At 40.5% G+C, this 12246-nt stretch overlaps 21 non-coding genes and 1 pseudogene across 21 annotated transcripts; all 22 read left to right on the forward strand.

Moving 5' to 3' along the window:
• The first annotated feature begins 11 nt into the window (after positions 1 to 11).
• On the forward strand, positions 12 to 130 carry LOC130618474 (5S ribosomal RNA; annotated as a pseudogene).
• A 449-nt stretch (positions 131 to 579) lies between these two features.
• LOC130615541 (5S ribosomal RNA) lies at positions 580 to 698 on the forward strand. The gene has a single exon (XR_008976630.1). It is a non-coding gene; the product is annotated as a 5S ribosomal RNA (ribosomal RNA).
• A 452-nt stretch (positions 699 to 1150) lies between these two features.
• On the forward strand, positions 1151 to 1269 carry LOC130619673 (5S ribosomal RNA). Its single transcript, XR_008980411.1, has one exon. It is a non-coding gene; the product is annotated as a 5S ribosomal RNA (ribosomal RNA).
• Positions 1270 to 1719: 450 nt separating this feature from the next.
• LOC130615437 (5S ribosomal RNA) lies at positions 1720 to 1838 on the forward strand. The gene has a single exon (XR_008976525.1). It is a non-coding gene; the product is annotated as a 5S ribosomal RNA (ribosomal RNA).
• Positions 1839 to 2288: 450 nt separating this feature from the next.
• Positions 2289 to 2407, forward strand: LOC130617132 (5S ribosomal RNA). The gene has a single exon (XR_008978209.1). It is a non-coding gene; the product is annotated as a 5S ribosomal RNA (ribosomal RNA).
• A 450-nt stretch (positions 2408 to 2857) lies between these two features.
• Positions 2858 to 2976, forward strand: LOC130615830 (5S ribosomal RNA). Its single transcript, XR_008976917.1, has one exon. It is a non-coding gene; the product is annotated as a 5S ribosomal RNA (ribosomal RNA).
• A 450-nt stretch (positions 2977 to 3426) lies between these two features.
• On the forward strand, positions 3427 to 3545 carry LOC130615704 (5S ribosomal RNA). The gene has a single exon (XR_008976791.1). It is a non-coding gene; the product is annotated as a 5S ribosomal RNA (ribosomal RNA).
• Positions 3546 to 3995: 450 nt separating this feature from the next.
• Positions 3996 to 4114, forward strand: LOC130617780 (5S ribosomal RNA). Its single transcript, XR_008978856.1, has one exon. It is a non-coding gene; the product is annotated as a 5S ribosomal RNA (ribosomal RNA).
• Positions 4115 to 4566: 452 nt separating this feature from the next.
• On the forward strand, positions 4567 to 4685 carry LOC130619685 (5S ribosomal RNA). Its single transcript, XR_008980423.1, has one exon. It is a non-coding gene; the product is annotated as a 5S ribosomal RNA (ribosomal RNA).
• Positions 4686 to 5135: 450 nt separating this feature from the next.
• On the forward strand, positions 5136 to 5254 carry LOC130616647 (5S ribosomal RNA). The gene has a single exon (XR_008977728.1). It is a non-coding gene; the product is annotated as a 5S ribosomal RNA (ribosomal RNA).
• Positions 5255 to 5703: 449 nt separating this feature from the next.
• On the forward strand, positions 5704 to 5822 carry LOC130617139 (5S ribosomal RNA). The gene has a single exon (XR_008978217.1). It is a non-coding gene; the product is annotated as a 5S ribosomal RNA (ribosomal RNA).
• Positions 5823 to 6270: 448 nt separating this feature from the next.
• On the forward strand, positions 6271 to 6389 carry LOC130619697 (5S ribosomal RNA). Its single transcript, XR_008980435.1, has one exon. It is a non-coding gene; the product is annotated as a 5S ribosomal RNA (ribosomal RNA).
• Positions 6390 to 6839: 450 nt separating this feature from the next.
• Positions 6840 to 6958, forward strand: LOC130617651 (5S ribosomal RNA). The gene has a single exon (XR_008978727.1). It is a non-coding gene; the product is annotated as a 5S ribosomal RNA (ribosomal RNA).
• A 450-nt stretch (positions 6959 to 7408) lies between these two features.
• On the forward strand, positions 7409 to 7527 carry LOC130619709 (5S ribosomal RNA). The gene has a single exon (XR_008980447.1). It is a non-coding gene; the product is annotated as a 5S ribosomal RNA (ribosomal RNA).
• A 450-nt stretch (positions 7528 to 7977) lies between these two features.
• LOC130615753 (5S ribosomal RNA) lies at positions 7978 to 8096 on the forward strand. The gene has a single exon (XR_008976840.1). It is a non-coding gene; the product is annotated as a 5S ribosomal RNA (ribosomal RNA).
• A 450-nt stretch (positions 8097 to 8546) lies between these two features.
• Positions 8547 to 8665, forward strand: LOC130617617 (5S ribosomal RNA). The gene has a single exon (XR_008978694.1). It is a non-coding gene; the product is annotated as a 5S ribosomal RNA (ribosomal RNA).
• A 450-nt stretch (positions 8666 to 9115) lies between these two features.
• LOC130616275 (5S ribosomal RNA) lies at positions 9116 to 9234 on the forward strand. The gene has a single exon (XR_008977358.1). It is a non-coding gene; the product is annotated as a 5S ribosomal RNA (ribosomal RNA).
• A 450-nt stretch (positions 9235 to 9684) lies between these two features.
• LOC130616017 (5S ribosomal RNA) lies at positions 9685 to 9803 on the forward strand. Its single transcript, XR_008977102.1, has one exon. It is a non-coding gene; the product is annotated as a 5S ribosomal RNA (ribosomal RNA).
• A 450-nt stretch (positions 9804 to 10253) lies between these two features.
• On the forward strand, positions 10254 to 10372 carry LOC130617619 (5S ribosomal RNA). The gene has a single exon (XR_008978697.1). It is a non-coding gene; the product is annotated as a 5S ribosomal RNA (ribosomal RNA).
• Positions 10373 to 10822: 450 nt separating this feature from the next.
• Positions 10823 to 10941, forward strand: LOC130616276 (5S ribosomal RNA). The gene has a single exon (XR_008977359.1). It is a non-coding gene; the product is annotated as a 5S ribosomal RNA (ribosomal RNA).
• A 450-nt stretch (positions 10942 to 11391) lies between these two features.
• Positions 11392 to 11510, forward strand: LOC130616973 (5S ribosomal RNA). Its single transcript, XR_008978052.1, has one exon. It is a non-coding gene; the product is annotated as a 5S ribosomal RNA (ribosomal RNA).
• Positions 11511 to 11960: 450 nt separating this feature from the next.
• Positions 11961 to 12079, forward strand: LOC130617312 (5S ribosomal RNA). The gene has a single exon (XR_008978390.1). It is a non-coding gene; the product is annotated as a 5S ribosomal RNA (ribosomal RNA).
• The last annotated feature ends 167 nt before the right edge of the window (positions 12080 to 12246 follow it).

Genomic DNA, 12246 nt, shown 5'->3' on the forward strand with positions numbered 1-12246 from the left:
CCCGTTTGTTTGTCTACGACCATACCACGATGAACTCACCTGTTCTCGTCCAATCACGGAAGTTAAGCATCGTCGGGCCGGGATAGTACTTGGATGGGGGACCGCCTGGAAACTCCTGCTGTCGTAGGCTATTGACTTTTTCACGTTACATTATTTATCATTACGACTGTGACGTATTTTTTTACGCAATAGCCGCTGAGTAAATCAAGTAAGAGACATGATTAGAAGTTGCTTTCCCTTAAAAAGGGCTACAATCTTGCTGCAATAAATGCGCCACGTCGCAAATGAATGGATTAAGAGCGTCAGACAAAGAAAATGGCGATGTAGTTACTTTGCTAATTAACTTTGTCATATGAAAATTAAGTCTGAAAGTACCCCAGATTGCCTTCGTTGGAACTTTTTACCGGAAATCTTAAAGCGCATGGTTGTCGTAAATAATGGATAGCGCTTGAAAAGAGCTTTCAAATGCACATAAACACGACCTATTTCGGATAATCCAGTCAAGAAATATGACCTTTAAAGTTTAAACCATTTTCGATGTAATGTGCTAAAAAATCGTAGATATCTGCCCGTTTGTTTGTCTACGACCATACCACGATGAACACACCTGTTCTCATCCGATCACGGAAGTTAAGCATCGTCGGGCCGGGATAGTACTTGGATGGGGGACCGCCTGGGAACTCCCGGTGTCGTAGGCTATTGACTTTTTCACGTTACATTATTTATCATTACGACTGTGACGTATCTTTTTTACGCAATAGCCGCTGAGTAAATCAAGTAAGAGACATGATTAGAAGTTGCTTTCCCTTAAAAAGGGCTACAATCTTGCTGCAATAAATTCGCCACGTCGCAAATGAATGGATTACGAGCGTCAGACAAAGTAAATGGCGATGTACTTACTTTGCTAACTAACTTTGTCATATGAAAATTAAGTCTGAAAGTACCCTAAATTGCCTTCGTTGGAACTTTTTACCGGAAATCTTAAAGCGCATGGTTGTCGTAAATAATGGATAGCGTTTAAAAAGAGCTTTCAAATGCACAAAAAAACACGACCTATTTCGGATAATCCAGTCAAGAAATATGATCTTTGAAGTTTAAACCATTTTCGATGTAATGTGCTAATAAATCGTAGATGTCTGCCCGTTTGTTTGTCTACGACCATACCACGATGAACACACCTGTTCTCGTCCGATCACGGAAGTTAAGCATCGTCGGGCCGGGATAGTACTTGGATGGGGGACCGCCTGGGAACTCCCGGTGTCGTAGGCTATTGACTTTTTCACGTTACATTATTAATCATTACGACTGTGACGTATCTTTTTTACCCAATAGCCGCTGAGTAAATCAAGAAAGAGACATGATTAGAAGTTGCTTTCCCAGCAAAACGGCTACAATCGTGCTGCAATAAATGCGCCACGTCGCAAATGAATGGATTACGAGCGTCAGACAAAGAAAATGGCGATGTACTTACTTTGCTAACTAACTTTGTCATATGAAAATTAAGTCTGAAAGTACCCTAGATTGCATTCGTTGGAACTTTTTACCGGAAATCTTAAAGCGCATGGTTGTCGTAAATAATGGATAGCGCTTAAAAAGAGCTTTCAAATGCACATAAACACGACCTATTTCGGATAATCCAGTCAAGAAATATGACCTTTAAAGTTTAAACCATTTTCGATGTAATGTGCTAATAAATCGTAGATATCTGCCCGTTTGTTTGTCTACGACCATACCACGATGAACACACCTGTTCTCATCCGATCACGGAAGTTAAGCATCGTCGGGCTGGGATAGTACTTGGATGGGGGACCGCCTGGGAACTCCCGGTGTCGTAGGCTATTGACTTTTTCACGTCACATTATTTATCATTACGACTGTGGCGTATCTTTTTTACGCAATAGCCGCTGAGTAAATCAAGTAAGAGACATGATTAGAAGTTGCTTTCCCTTAAAAAGGGCTACAATCTTGCTGCAATAAATGCGCCACGTCGCAAATGAATGGATTAAGAGCGTCATACAAAGAAAATGGCGATGTAGTTACTTTGCTAATTAACTTTGTTATATGAAAATAAAGTCTGAAAGTACCCCAGATTGCCTTCGTTGGAACTTTTTACCGGAAATCTTAAAGCGCATGGTTGTCGTAAATAATGGATAGCGCTTGAAAAGAGCTTTCAAATGCACATAAACACGAACTATTTCCGATCACCCAGTCAAGAATTATAATCTTTAAAATTTGAACCATTTTCGATGTAATGTGCTAATAAATCGTAGATATCTACCTGTATGTTTGTCTACGACCATACCACGATGAACACACCTGTTCTCGTCCGATCACGGAAGTTAAGCATCGTCGGGCCGGCATAGTATTTGGATGGGGGACCGCCTGGGAACTCCCGGTGTCGTAGGCTATTGACTTTTTCACGTTACATTATTTATCATTACGACTGTGACGTATCTTTTTTACGCAATAGCCGCTGAGTAAATCAAGAAAGAGATATGAGTAGAAATTGCTTTCTCAGCAAAACGGCTACAATCGTGCTGCAATAAATGCGCCACGTCGCAAATGAATGGATTACGAGCGTCAGACAAAGAAAATGGCGATGTACTTAGTTTGCTAACTAACTTTGTCATATGAAAATTAAGTCTGAAAGTAGCCTAGATTGCATTCGTTGGAATTTTTTACCGCAAATCTTAAAGCGCATGGTTGTCGTAAATAATGAATAGCGCTTAAAAAGAGCTTTCAAATGCACATAAACACGACCTATTTCGGATAAACCAGTCAAGAAATATGATCTTTAAAGCTTAAACCATTTTCGATGTAATGTGCTAATAAATCGTAGATATCTGCCCGTTTGTTTGTCTACGACCATACCACGATTAACACACCTGTTCTCGTCCGATCACGGAAGTTAAGCATCGTCGGGCCGGGATAGTACTTGGATGGGGGACCGCCTGGGAACTCCCGGTGTCGTAGGCTATTGACTTTTTCACGTTACATTATTTATCATTACGACTGTGACGTATCTGTTTTACGCAATAGCCGCTGAGTAAATCAAGAAAGAGACATGATTAGAAGTTGCTTTCCCAGAAAAACGGCTACAATCGTGCTGCAATAATTGCGCCACGTCGCAAATGAATGGATTACGAGCGTCAGACAAAGTAAATGGCGATGTACTTACTTTGCTAACTAACTTTGTCATATGAAAATTAAGTCTGAAAGTACCCTAAATTGCCTTCGTTGGAACTTTTTACCGGAATTCTTAAAGCGCATTATTGTCGTAAATAATGGATAGCGCTTAAAAAGAGCTTTCAAATGCACATAAACACGACCTATTTCGGATAATCCAGTCAAGAAATATGACCTTTAAAGTTTAAACCATTTTCGATGTAATGTGCTAATAAATCGTAGATATCTGCCCGTTTGTTTGTCTACGACCATACCACGATGAACACACCTGTTCTCATCCGATCACGGAAGTTAAGCATCGTCGGGCCGGGATAGTACTTGGATGGAGGACCGCCTGGGAACTCCCGGTGTCGTAGGCTATTGACTTTTTCACGTTACATTATTTATCATTACGACTGTGACGTATCTTTTTTACGCAATAGCCGCTGAGTAAATCAAGTAAGAGACATGATTAGAAGTTGCTTTCCCAGAAAAACGGCTACAATCGTGCTGCAATAAATGCGCCACGTCGCAAATGAATGGATTACGAGCGTCAGACAAAGTAAATGGCGATGTACTTACTTTGCTAACTAACTTTGTCATATGAAAATTAAGTCTGAAAGTACCCTAAATTGCCTTCGTTGGAACTTTTTACCGGAAATCTTAAAGCGCATTATTGTCGTAAATAATGGATAGCGCTTGAAAAGAGCTTTCAAATGCACATAAACACGACCTATTTCGGATAATCCAGTCAAGAAATATGACCTTTAAAGTTTAAACCATTTTCGATGTAATGTGCTAATAAATCGTAGATATCTGCCCGTTTGTTTGTCTACGACCATACCACGATGAACACACCTGTTCTCATCCGATCAGGGAAGTTAACCATCGTCGGGCCGGGATAGTACTTGGATGGGGGACCGCCTGGGAACTCCCGGTGTCGTAGGCAATTGACTTTTTCACGTTACATTATTTATCATTACGACTGTGACGTATCTTTTTTACGCAATAGCCGCTGAGTAAATCAAGTAAGAGACATGATTAGAAGTTGCTTTCCCTTAAAAAGGGCTACAATCTTGCTGCAATAAATTCGCCACGTCGCAAATGAATGGATTACGAGCGTCAGACAAAGTAAATGGCGATGTACTTACTTTGCTAACTAACTTTGTCATATGAAAATTAAGTCTGAAAGTACCCTAAATTGCCTTCGTTGGAACTTTTTACCGGAAATCTTAAAGCGCATGGTTGTCGTAAATAATGGATAGCGCTTAAAAAGAGCTTTCAAATGCACAAAAAAACACGACCTATTTCGGATAATCCAGTCAAGAAATATGATCTTTGAAGTTTAAACCATTTTCGATGTAATGTGCTAATAAATCGTAGATGTCTGCCCGTTTGTTTGTCTACGACCATACCACGATGAACACACCTGTTCTCGTCCGATCACGGAAGTTAAGCATCGTCGGGCCGGGATAGTACTTGGATGGGGGACCGCCTGGGAACTCCCGGTGTCGTAGGCTATTAACTTTTTCACGTTACATTATTAATCATTACGACTGTGACGTATCTTTTTTACGCAATAGCCGCTGAGTAAATCAAGAAAGAGACATGATTAGAAGTTGCTTTCCCAGCAAAACGGCTACAATCGTGCTGCAATAAATGCGCCACGTCGCAAATGAATGGATTACGAGCGTCAGACAAAGAAAATGGCGATGTACTTACTTTGCTAACTAACTTTGTCATATGAAAATTACGTCTGAAAGTACCCTAGATTGCATTCGTTGGAACTTTTTACCGGAAATCTTAAAGCGCATGGTTGTCGTAAATAATGGATAGCGCTTAAAAAGAGCTTTCAAATGCACATAAACACGACCTATTTCGGATAAACCAGTCAAGAAATATGATCTTCAAAGCTTAAACCATTTTCGATGTAATGTGCTAATAAATCGTAGATATCTGCCCGTTTGTTTGTCTACGACCATACCACGATGAACTCACCTGTTCTCGTCCGATCACGGAAGTTAAGCATCGTCGGGCCGGGATAGTACTTGGATGGGGGACCGCCTGGAAACTCCTGGTGTCGTAGGCTATTGACTTTTTCACGTTACATTATTTATCATTACGACTGTGACGTATTTTTTTACGCAATAGCCGCTGAGTAAATCAAGTAAGAGACATGATTAGAAGTTGCTTTCCCTTAAAAAGGGCTACAATCTTGCTGCAATAAATGCGCCACGTCGCAAATGAATGGATTAAGAGGGTCAGACAAAGAAAATGGCGATGTAGTTACTTTGCTAATTAACTTTGTCATATGAAAACTAAGTCTGAAAGTACCCCAGATTGCCTTCGTTGGAACTTTTTACCGGAAATCTTAAAGCGCATTATTGTCGTAAAGAATCGATAGCGCTTAAAAAGAGCTTTCAAATGCACATAAACACGACCTATTTCGGATAATCCAGTCAAGAAATATGACCTTTAAAGTTTAAACCATTTTCGATGTAATGTGCTAATAAATCGTAGATATCTGCCCGTTTGTTTGTCTACGACCATACCACGATGAACTCACCTGTTCTCGTCCGATCACGGAAGTTAAGCATCGTCGGGCCGGGATAGTACTTGGATGGGGAACCGCCTGGAAACTCCTGGTGTCGTAGGCTATTGACTTTTTCACGTTACATTATTTATCATTACGACTGTGACGTATTTTTTACGCAATAGCCGCTGAGTAAATTAAGTAAGAGACATGATTAGAAGTTGCTTTCCCTTAAAAAGGGCTACAATCTTGCTGCAATAAATGCGCCACGTCGCAAATGAATGGATTAAGAGCGTCAGACACAGAAAATGGCGATGTAGTTACTTTGCTAATTAACTTTGTCATATGAAAATTAAGTCTGAAAGTACCCCAGATTGCCTTCGTTGGAACTTTTTACCGGAAATCTTAAAGCGCATGGTTGTCGTAAATAATGGATAGCGCTTGAAAAGAGCTTTCAAATGCACATAAACACGAACTATTTCCGATCACCCAGTCAAGAATTATGATCTTTAAAATTTGAACCATTTTCGATGTAATGCGCTAGTAAATCGTAGATATCTGCCCGTATGTTTGTCTACGACCATACCACGATGAACACACCTGTTCTCGTCCGATCACGGAAGTTAAGCATCGTCGGGCCGGGATAGTACTTGGATGGGGGACCGCCTGGGAACTCCCGGTGTCGTAGGCTATTGACTTTTTCACGTTACATTATTTATCATTACGACTGTGACGTATCTTTTTTACGCAATAGCCGCTGAGTAAATCAAGAAAGAGACATGATTAGAAGTTGCTTTCCCAGCAAAACGGCTACAATCGTGCTGCAATAAATGCGCCACGTCGCAAATGAATGGATTACGAGCGTCAGACAAAGAAAATGGCGATGTACTTAGTTTGCTAACTAACTTTGTCATATGAAAATTAAGTCTGAAAGTAGCCTAGATTGCATTCGTTGGAACTTTTTACCGGAAATCTTAAAGCGCATGATTGTCGTAAATAATCGATAGCGCTTAAAAAGAGCTTTCAAATGCACATAAACACGACCTATTTCGGATAAACCAGTCAAGAAATATGATCTTTAAAGCTTAAACCATTTTCGATGTAATGTGCTAATAAATCGTAGATATCTGCCCGTTTGTTTGTCTACGACCATACCACGATGAACACACCTGTTCTCGTCCGATCACGGAAGTTAAGCATCGTCGGGCCGGGATAGTCCTTGGATGGGGAACCGCCTGGGAACTCCCGGTATCGTAGGCTATTGACTTTTTCACGTTACATTATTTATCATTACGACTGTGACGTATCTTTTTTACGCAATAGCCGCTGAGTAAATCAAGAAAGAGACATGATTAGAAGTTGCTTTCCCAGAAAAACGGCTACAATCGTGCTGCAATAAATGCGCCACGTCGCAAATGAATGGATTACGAGCGTCAGACAAAGTAAATGGCGATGTACTTACTTTGCTAACTAACTTTGTCATATGAAAATTAAGTCTGAAAGTACCCTAAATTGCATCCGTTGGAACTTTTTACCGGAAATCTTAAAGTGCATTATTGTCGTAAAGAATCGATAGCGCTTAAAAAGAGCTTTCAAATGCACATAAACACGAACTATTTCCGATCACCCAGTCAAGAATTATGATCTTTAAAATTTGAACCATTTTCGATGTAATGTGCTAATAAATCGTAGATATCTGCCCGTATGTTTGTCTACGACCATACCACGATGAACACACCTGTTCTCGTCCGATCACGGAAGTTAAGCATCGTCGGGCCGGGATAGTACTTGGATGGGGGACCGCCTGGGAACTCCCGGTGTCGTAGGCTATTGACTTTTTCACGTTACATTATTTATCATTACGACTGTGACGTATCTTTTTTACGCAATAGCCGCTGAGTAAATCAAGAAAGAGACATGATTAGAAGTTGCTTTCCCAGCAAAACGGCTACAATCGTGCTGCAATAAATGCGCCACGTCGCAAATGAATGGATTACGAGCGTCAGACAAAGAAAATGGCGATGTACTTAGTTTGCTAACTAACTTTGTCATATGAAAATTAAGTCTGAAAGTAGCCTAGATTGCATTCGTTGGAACTTTTTACCGGAAATCTTAAAGCGCATGGTTGTCGTAAATAATGGATAGCGCTTAAAAAGAGCTTTCAAATGCACATAAACACGACCTATTTCGGATAAACCAGTCAAGAAATATGATCTTTAAAGCTTAAACCATTTTCGATGTAATGTGCTAATAAATCGTAGATATCTGCCCGTTTGTTTGTCTACGACCATACCACGATGAACACACCTGTTCTCGTCCGATCACGGAAGTTAAGCATCGTCGGGCCGGGATAGTACTTGGATGGGGAACCGCCTGGGAACTCCCGGTGTCGTAGGCTATTGACTTTTTCACGTTACATTATTTATCATTACGACTGTGACGTATCTTTTTTACGCAATAGCCGCTGAGTAAATCAAGAAAGAGACATGATTAGAAGTTGCTTTCCCAGCAAAACGGCTACAATCGTGCTGCAATAAATGCGCCACGTCGCAAATGAATGGATTACGAGCGTCAGACAAAGAAAATGGCGATGTACTTAGTTTGCTAACTAACTTTGTCATATGAAAATTAAGTCTGAAAGTAGCCTAGATTGCATTCGTTGGAACTTTTTACCGGAAATCTTAAAGCGCATGGTTGTCGTAAATAATGGATAGCGCTTAAAAAGAGCTTTCAAATGCACATAAACACGACCTATTTCGGATAAACCAGTCAAGAAATATGATCTTTAAAGCTTAAACCATTTTCGATGTAATGTGCTAATAAATCGTAGATATCTGCCCGTTTGTTTGTCTACGACCATACCACGATAAACACACCTGTTCTCATCCGATCACGGAAGTTAAGCATCGTCGAGCCGGGATAGTACTTGGATGGGGGACCGCCTGGGAACTTCCGGTGTCGTAGGCTATTGACTTTTTCACGTTACATTATTTATCATTACGACTGTGACGTATCTTTTTTACGCAATAGCCGCTGAGTAAATCAAGAAAGAGACATGATTAGAAGTTTCTTTCCCAGCAAAACGGCTACAATCGTGCTGCAATAAATGCGCCACGTCGCAAATGAATGGATTACGAGCGTCAGACAAAGAAAATGGCGATGTACTTAGTTTGCTAACTAACTTTGTCATATGAAAATTAAGTCTGAAAGTAGCCTAGATTGCATTCGTTGGAACTTTTTACCGGAAATCTTAAAGCGCATGGTTGTCGTAAATAATGGATAGCGCTTAAAAAGAGCTTTCAAATGCACATAAACACGACCTATTTCGGATAAACCAGTCAAGAAATATGATCTTTAAAGCTTAAACCATTTTCGATGTAATGTGCTAATAAATCGTAGATATCTGCCCGTTTGTTTGTCTACGACCATACCACGATGAACACACCTGTTCTCGTCCGATCACGGAAGTTAAGCATCGTCGGGCCGGGATAGTACTTGGATGGGGGACCGCCTGGAAACTCCCGGTGTCGTAGGCTATTGACTTTTTCACGTTACATTATTTATCATTACGACTGTGACGTATCTTTTTTACGCAATAGCCGCTGAGTAAATCAAGAAAGAGACATGATTAGAAGTTGCTTTCCCAGAAAAACGGCTACAATCGTGCTGCAATAAATGCGCCACGTCGCAAATGAATGGATTACGAGCGTCAGGCAAAGAAAATGGCGATGTACTTAGTTTGCTAACTAACTTTGTCATATGAAAATTAAGTCTGAAAGTAGCCTAGATTGCATTCGTTGGAACTTTTTACCGGAAATCTTAAAGCGCATGGTTGTCGTAAATAATGGATAGCGCTTAAAAAGAGCTTTCAAATGCACATAAACATGACCTATTTCGGATAAACCAGTCAAGAAATATGATCTTTAAAGCTTAAACCATTTTCGATGTAATGTGCTAATAAATCGTAGATATCTGCCTGTTTGTTTGTCTACGACCATACCACGATGAACACACCTGTTCTCGTCCGATCACGGAAGTTAAGCATCGTCGGGCCGGGATAGTACTTGGATGGGGGACCGCCTGGAAACTCCTGGTGTCGTAGGCTATTGACTTTTTCACGTTACATTATTTATCATTACGACTGTGACGTATCTTTTTTAGGCAATAGCCGCTGAGTAAATCAAGTAAGAGACTTGATTAGAAGTTGCTTTCCCTTAAAAAGGGCTACAATCGTGCTGCAATAAATGCGCCACGTCGCAAATGAATGGATTACGAGCGTCAGACAAAGAAAATGGCGATGTACTTAGTTTGCTAACTAACTTTGTCATATGAAAATTAAGTCTGAAAGTAGCCTAGATTGCATTCGTTGGAACTTTTTACCGGAAATCTTAAAGCGCATGGTTGTCGTAAATAATGGATAGCGCTTGAAAAGAGCTTTCAAATGCACATAAACACGACCTATTTCGGATAAACCAGTCAAGAAATATGATCTTTAAAGCTTAAACCATTTTCGATGTAATGTGCTAATAAATCGTAGATATCTGCCCGTTTGTTTGTCTACGACCATACCACGATAAACACACCTGTTCTCATCCGATCACGGAAGTTAAGCATCGTCGAGCCGGGATAGTACTTGGATGGGGGACCGCCTGGGAACTTCCGGTGTCGTAGGCTATTGACTTTTTCACGTTACATTATTTATCATTACGACTGTGACGTATCTTTTTTACGCAATAGCCGCTGAGTAAATCAAGAAAGAGACATGATTAGAAGTTTCTTTCCCAGCAAAACGGCTACAATCGTGCTGCAATAAATGCGCCACGTCGCAAATGAATGGATTACGAGCGTCAGACAAAGAAAATGGCGATGTACTTAGTTTGCTAACTAACTTTGTCATATGAAAATTAAGTCTGAAAGTAGCCTAGATTGCATTCGTTGGAACTTTTTACCGGAAATCTTAAAGCGCATGGTTGTCGTAAATAATGGATAGCGCTTAAAAAGAGCTTTCAAATGCACATAAACACGACCTATTTCGGATAAACCAGTCAAGAAATATGATCTTTAAAGCTTAAACCATTTTCGATGTAATGTGCTAATAAATCGTAGATATCTGCCCGTTTGTTTGTCTACGACCATACCACGATGAACACACCTGTTCTCGTCCGATCACGGAAGTTAAGCATCGTCGGGCCGGGATAGTACTTGGATGGGGGACCGCCTGGAAACTCCCGGTGTCGTAGGCTATTGACTTTTTCACGTTACATTATTTATCATTACGACTGTGACGTATCTTTTTTACGCAATAGCCGCTGAGTAAATCAAGAAAGAGACATGATTAGAAGTTGCTTTCCCAGAAAAACGGCTACAATCGTGCTGCAATAAATGCGCCACGTCGCAAATGAATGGATTACGAGCGTCAGGCAAAGAAAATGGCGATGTACTTAGTTTGCTAACTAACTTTGTCATATGAAAATTAAGTCTGAAAGTAGCCTAGATTGCATTCGTTGGAACTTTTTACCGGAAATCTTAAAGCGCATGGTTGTCGTAAATAATGGATAGCGCTTAAAAAGAGCTTTCAAATGCACATAAACATGACCTATTTCGGATAAACCAGTCAAGAAATATGATCTTTAAAGCTTAAACCATTTTCGATGTAATGTGCTAATAAATCGTAGATATCTGCCTGTTTGTTTGTCTACGACCATACCACGATGAACACACCTGTTCTCGTCCGATCACGGAAGTTAAGCATAGTCGGGCCGGGATAGTACTTGGATGGGGGACCGCCTGGAAACTCCTGGTGTCGTAGGCTATTGACTTTTTCACGTTACATTATTTATCATTACGACTGTGACGTATCTTTTTTAGGCAATAGCCGCTGAGTAAATCAAGTAAGAGACTTGATTAGAAGTTGCTTTCCCTTAAAAAGGGCTACAATCTTGCTGCAATAAATTCGCCACGTCGCAAATGAATGGATTACGAGCGTCAGACAAAGTAAATGGCGATGTACTTAGTTTGCTAACTAACTTTGTCATATGAAAATTAGGTCTGAAAGTAGCCTAGATTGCATTCGTTGGAACTTTTTACCGGAAATCTTAAAGCGCATGGTTGTCGTAAATAATGGATAGCGCTTAAAAAGAGCTTTCAAATGCACATAAACACGACCTATTTCGGATAAACCAGTCAAGAAATATGATCTTTAAAGCTTAAACCATTTTTGATGTAATGTGCTAATAAATCGTAGATATCTGCCCGTTTGTTTGTCTACGACCATACCACGATGAACACACCTGTTCTCGTCCGATCACGGAAGTTAAGCATCGTCGGGCCGGGATAGTACTTGGATGGGGGACCGCCTGGGAACTCCTGGTGTCGTAGGCTATTGACTTTTTCACGTTACATTATTTATCATTACGACTGTGACGTATCTTTTTTACGCAATAGCCGCTGAGTAAATCAAGAAAGAGACATGATTAGAAGTTGCTTTCCCAGAAAAACGGCTACAATCGTGCTGCAATAAATGCGCCACGTCGCAAATGAATGGATTA

The sequence above is a fragment of the Hydractinia symbiolongicarpus genome, chromosome 11, assembly GCF_029227915.1.
Source record: "Hydractinia symbiolongicarpus strain clone_291-10 chromosome 11, HSymV2.1, whole genome shotgun sequence".
Classification (NCBI taxonomy): domain Eukaryota; kingdom Metazoa; phylum Cnidaria; class Hydrozoa; order Anthoathecata; family Hydractiniidae; genus Hydractinia; species Hydractinia symbiolongicarpus.